This window comes from Pteropus alecto, unplaced genomic scaffold (genome assembly GCF_000325575.1).
Source record: "Pteropus alecto unplaced genomic scaffold, ASM32557v1 scaffold42, whole genome shotgun sequence".
Classification (NCBI taxonomy): Eukaryota; Metazoa; Chordata; class Mammalia; order Chiroptera; family Pteropodidae; genus Pteropus; species Pteropus alecto.
In genome coordinates this window covers 11,589,706-11,595,705 of record NW_006434825.1, presented here as the reverse complement: position 1 = coordinate 11,595,705, position 6,000 = coordinate 11,589,706, and the positions used below count along the sequence as shown (strand labels likewise).

Genomic DNA, 6,000 nt, shown 5'->3' with positions numbered 1-6,000 from the left:
GAGAGGAGGGCGGGGGAGGAAAGGTGAGGGGAGGGGTTGGGGCAGAGCAGCATGGGAGGCGGCCCCGGGCGCCAACTTTCAAAAGCGGGCGCGATGGCGTCACGGAACGCGCCGCAAGTCACGTCACGCCGCACGCGCCCTCCCGCGCTCTCGCCCGGTCGCGCGTGGGCTCTGCGGGCGCCGGGAAGTCCGGGTTCCCGCTGGGTGTGGCTTCCTGGGCGGAGAACCCCGCCTCTGGGCGGTCCAGGATCTCGGGTCCGCTTAACCTCGTTCCCTAGCCGCAGTCTCCCACCATGAACAAGTAAAGTGGGTGGAAGGTGTTTGGAGTAAGCCCGCGAGGGGCTAGGTGGTGGGGCTGAAGAGGCTCTTAGACCAGGCCCCGCCCTAGTCTCCGCCCTAATTCTAGTCCCACCCGCCCTCCGAGCGCCGCACCGCAGCCCGCCACCGAGAAAGGCCTTACTGGTCCCGCGCATTCTCATCTCAGAAACAACCCTGCACCCGCGAGTGACAGCGAGAAGAGCTGTCTTTGCCCAGCAGGTTTTGGGCATCTCTCCGCCGTATAAGAGGGCTACTTCTTGGTGTGCCCAGGCCACCTCAGCCCTGAGAGGCCAGCGGAGGACCAGACTTGATGCTTTTACACGGCCATAGCAGTCGTCTTTTGCCAAAAGGACTTTCTGTATTTGGCGCGCTGTAATTCTGTATTTTAAAACGTGCACTTGTCATTGCTCTGAGAGCTGTTAAATTCTCTGTGGGCGGAGTGCTTCAGCCCCTCACAGTACGGTCGCCCCTCTCCCTCCCCAGGGTGCAGCTGCGGACTCTGCCCAACCAGCGATAAAGTTGACCGAGGACTGACTGGATGTTCTGGAGGCTCCAGGAGGCGAGCCTTTGGTACTTTTGGGAATCTGACTCAGGATTGTATTCTCAACTCCCTTAGATATCACGGATAACAAACGGACCCAGCGTCAAGAGGACAGTTTCAACTCCATTTGTTCCATTATGACAATGCCGCCCCGATATTGACAGGTCTGGTTTTCTTGAAAAAGGTAATCAGAAACCTGGAGTTTTTAAATGTAAAATCTCCAGCTATTTAGTTGTTGGCAACTAAATCAGATCTTTAAATTGTGCATGAGCTGATTAAAGCACACTCGTGGGCTGGCAGTTTATGACCTGATTTGGAGGAAAGAGAGAAGTTCCAATGCCAAATACTAGGCACTCCAACATTTAGCGATAAGGTAATGGAGAAGGAGACTGAAAGGAGGAGCCAGGAAGGCAGAAAGAAATCCACAGTGTTGAGTTGTGAAGTCTAAGTGCAGAGAAGGTTTCAGATAGGATGGAAGTGATCAACTGTGTCTAGTGCTGTTGAAAAGTATACTCGGGCCAGAGACAGTTTGGATTGGTCACCTTGGATGTCACTGGAGAATATCATTTGTATTCTTGGCTTGATTCGTGTTGGTAAATTAGAAATGTGGACATGACTAGAATGAGTCGAAGAGTGAATGGGAAAGTGAGGAAGTAGAAACAGCACACTTTGCTGTGAAGGGAGCAGAGAAATTTAGGGATAACTGTAGAAGGATATGGAGTCAAGAGGAGATTTTTTCAAAAGATGGTAGGGTTTTAGAGCAAGTTTATATACCATTGGGAGTGATACAGGAGAAAGAAGGCTTACTTGACCTATTTAGTTTTGAAATCCAAGACTCCGGCATAAAGAAAAGGCAAACTTGGAGGAAAATTACCAAATAGATACCTCTGGAATATTTGCATTTTGCATTTTCCTCAGCCCTCTACAGCAAACAGCTCCTGGTAGCCTTAGGAACTGTACTAGAAACAACAAAGCCGACTTGCACTTAAATTGTTAGCTTTTTTTCTTTCTAGAACTTTTAATAATCTGAGTAATTCACTTTCTCTACCATTTTAGCTCAAATCATCTTTAAGAGTAAGGTAGAACATCTTCTAAGGCTTTATTGTGAACAAATATAAAGCAATATATTTAGATGGGGAAAATCCTCAACTATATTTACAATTATATTTATAACTGCTATGGTCAGAATATTTATATTCCTCCAAAGTTCATATGTTGAAATCCTAATGCCAGATGTGATGGTACTAGTAGCAGAAGACTTTGGGAGGTGCTTAAGTCATGAGGGTGGAATCCTCATAAATGTGATTAGTGCCTTTTAAAAGAAGATTCATAGAGATCCCTAGTCCCTTCTGCCATGTGAGGACAAAGCAAGAAGGCACTGGTTATGAACCAAGAAGAGGGCCTTCACCAGAATGTGACCATATTGGTGCCTTGACCTTGGTCTTCTCAGCATCCAGAACTGGGAGCAATAAATTTCTGCTGTTTATAAGACATCCAGTCAGTGTTTTTTTGTTATAGCAGTAGTATTTGTTATAGCAACTAAGACAATGACTGTATATTAGATCAACTATAGTTACGACTATTATGACCTCGAGTCATCAGAAGCCAGGAATGGGGTCCAAGTGGCCTTAGAGCCTGTTTTCTGAAGACAAAGATCCCATGTGCTGCTCTGACACAGGGCTGAGAAAATGCTGAGGATCACTAGGAAGGAAAAAAAGAAATGTTTTCTTTGCCTTGAAGAAAATTGTGGTGTCCTACTTCAAGGAATTAGTTCCAAAGACCAAGGAACAGAAAGCCAAACCAAAAGGATAGGATGTTTCAGGCTAGACAGAAACAAGCTGAGGGGGAAAAGTAATATGATGAGAGCCTGAGAAACGGGATGATAAAAATAAGAACAGGTTTGTTCCCTGCAGTACTATACTAGACTACCTCCCCAATGAGAACGTTTGTGATTTAAAACCACTCGGTAATTTAAGGAAGTGTTCTTCCCATGGACTGTCTCTTAGGTTTGTAGTCCACAAGAGTTCAGGGCATTATCAGCAGAAGGCTGTCAGCTTACCACATGGCATTGGTGAAGTCACCACATTCCAAGATCTGATCCTCAGTCTCACAGATAAGATCAGAAAAATAGTATGTATCCTGAGAGTAGATTCCTTCCTTAAGGACTTGTCAGGTTCACAGGAACTTGAATGGGTAAGCAGAGGGCTGTTTTACTAAGTGGCAAGTGGACCGGTGCTCTCATGCTGGCAAAAGACATGTTCTCTCCCTACTGGAGAGCCTTCTGGGAAGCCACATTACTAGAAAGCTTTGGTGAGCAGTTAATTAGATTAAGAGGTGTCAGTTATTTTCCTTAAATGTTTACTATCACCTCTCTCTGGATGCTGGAGTCAGACTGTCCAGCATTTGAGTTTTTTCTTGGCTCCCTATTAGCTATGTGATCTTGGGTGATTTAGTAACTCAACTGCAGGTTTCTACTCTATAAGACAGGATGATAATTGTACTTCACACAGTGGTAAGAATTAAATGAGAAAATACAAGTAAATCTTTTGGCATGGCCCTAGGTACCAGTAATCATACAATAAATATAAACTATTGTTATTCTTTTATTTTTATACTTCTTGTTACATACTCTCACTCTCAAATCTACCTTCTGATAGACATGATCTAGATTCATTAATAGAATCGGTTACTGACTCGGCTTTTCTTACTTGGGAGCCATTCTTTCTGGGAGAGTTGTACTTTGCACTGTTATTTTCAGGAGAACAATTCTATTTCCAAGATCTTCCTTGCCTCCCACGTGTTGCCCCATGAGGCTTGCAATAATCATGATCATTTATATGGATTTTTTTTTGTTGGGGTTTTGTTTTTTTTTTTTTTTTGAGCTCTTTAAGCAAGAGAATAAACAAATGGAGAGATGTGTCAATTTTCTAAGTAACAGTGGGCAAGAATCTTCCTGCCCACTTTGGTGATAAGACCTGAAGTTACACTTGAACACTCCTGTTGCCTCTATCTATTGGGGACATGTGTGAGATATAATCCAATTCAGCAAACATTTTTTGAGTACCGTTTGTGTTTGACTCTCTGTTCTAGGCACTGGGGATACAAAGACGACCCAAGATGTGTTTCCTGCCCTTGAACTCAAAGTTTAACTGGTCAGACTTGTTAGAAAACAACAACAGAAAATTAACACCCAAATTGTTATAATGGGAAGAAATGGACTCATACATAAAGGAGCAAATCATCTGCAGGAGTATCCTGTTTATTTGGGTATTAACAAGCAAGGCGAAGGCATGTAAGGTGAAGAGTCATAATCAAGGGCATAAAAGGGCACAAAAGTATTAGGGGGACAGTAAATCATCTCATACCGTTGGACTAGAGTGTAGAGTAGTGATGCTAAACCTTATAAGACATTGGGAAAGCTTTCAGTGTCAACTGCCAAGGCCAACCACTTTCTCCTAACTTTTTGAAGACCTGCCCTTCTACATCATCTCCTACTCAGACCATAGGAATTTTTTTCCTTATTGATGTATACTTTCTTTAGACCCCTGTAAAAGCCATATTAATTTTTTACCTCTCAGCTCAAATTACTGCCTTCAAAAGTCTAAAGTACTTTGCCTAGATCTATATCCCATTTGGGGAAGTGAGTTAATTTTATTGTCTGTACTCTTATCTGCATTTTTCAGACACGCATTGTTCAGCCTTTAATAATCCATCTCATTTTGCAAAACAGTTTTTCATATTTGCCCTTTTAATTGATGTTCACGGCTTTATTTGAAGAGCTAGGCACAGTTTTTTCCCAAACTCAAGAAATGAATACTTACTCAGAGTTGTCCAATAACTTTTTGGCAAAACCAGAAAGAGTGCTCAGATCTTCCAGCCACACCCTCTCCCCTCTCTTGTCCTCTTCTTTCATTGGCTGCTCAGAGGTTCTCACTCTGCCGGATACATTTCCATTTTCCTAGCAATCCTCTGAAGATGATTCTTTACCTCAGGGCTGCTTTGGAAGGGGAAGGGAAGGGAGGTCTATCAGGCAGGCTCTGGGCCTTTCTGCTTCCCCATTTCCCCCCACTTTTCCAAATTGTGATTTTTTTTTTTTTCAGGGAGAAAAATGGTTTCTGCCCCTAAAACAAGTTTGACACTACTGCCTTAACCTAAAGGAAGGGCTTTAATGATGGAAATTTCAGGCACTTGGAAGGCAGATAGCAGAGACATTTGGAGTGATGACTTAATCTACAAATATGTCCTGAAAAATTGCTGAAGACCCAGGTCTATGATTGAGGCTAGGTAATAATGGAGATAAATGATGACCCTAGTCCTCAAGTGCCTTATATTTTTTTTCTTATATTAGTCTGGGGAGGCCAGACTATACTTCATGAGTCAAGGATGGAGAGATACATAAAAGGTATGGGCTGCAGGTGTAGGAGGAACAGATTGCTCACTGGACTCAGTCATATGAGTCTTTTCACGTAAAGAAAGGATGACTCCCAAGTTCCTGCCTCTAGCTTACAGCTTTCTCTTCTTGCCCCAGATCTTCATATCCAGCTTCTTTCTGGATACTCCCTCCTGGATTCCTCCCAGGCCACCCTTATGAGCCTTGTCACTTTCCTTCTTACCTGCTTCTCGAGGGCTCCCCATTTCGATGAAAGATACCACCATCTATCTATTGCCCAGGCCAGAAACCTGGGCTTCATTCTCTCATCTTCAACATCCTATCAATCACCAAATTCTGTCTAGTCTGCCTTCAGAACATCTCTTCACTCTAATCTCCTCTCCATCCCCACTGCATCTACCCTGGCCCAGGCCCCTATCATTTCTTCTGATCACAGCTTTAGACTCATCACTGCTTCTTGCTTCCTCCCTCCATAGAACTGCCTGAGTGACCTTTCCAAAGCACAGATGTGATCACCAAATTCCCCTGCTTCAAGCCCAAGGATACCTACCCAGTTCCCTGGGGGTAAATTCCAAACTCCTCAGCTACTGCAGAAGGCCTATGTGACCAAGCCCCTGATCACCTCCTCCACCTTGTTTTTCTAACTGCTCCCTGTGGCCCCTGTAGATTCAACTTGCTTACCTCCACCAGTCTGACAGTTCTCCCCTGTATGGTTCCCTGCTCAGGCTCCTGTTCCATTCCTTAATAGGGA

At 44.1% G+C, this 6,000-nt stretch overlaps 1 long non-coding RNA gene across 3 annotated transcripts in view; it reads left to right on the top strand.

Annotated features, from left to right (window-relative positions):
• The window catches only part of LOC102898333, a 10,002-nt gene extending 4,224 nt beyond the window's left edge, over positions 1 to 5,778 (top strand). For 2 of the 3 annotated variants that reach the window (XR_003045727.1, XR_001516698.2), the window contains exons 2-3: positions 802 to 1,043; positions 3,950 to 5,778. This is a non-coding gene — a long non-coding RNA (uncharacterized LOC102898333). The remainder of the gene's footprint in view (positions 1 to 801; positions 1,044 to 3,949) is intronic. The other variant, XR_001516699.2, reaches the window with a different exon arrangement.
• The last annotated feature ends 222 nt before the right edge of the window (positions 5,779 to 6,000 follow it).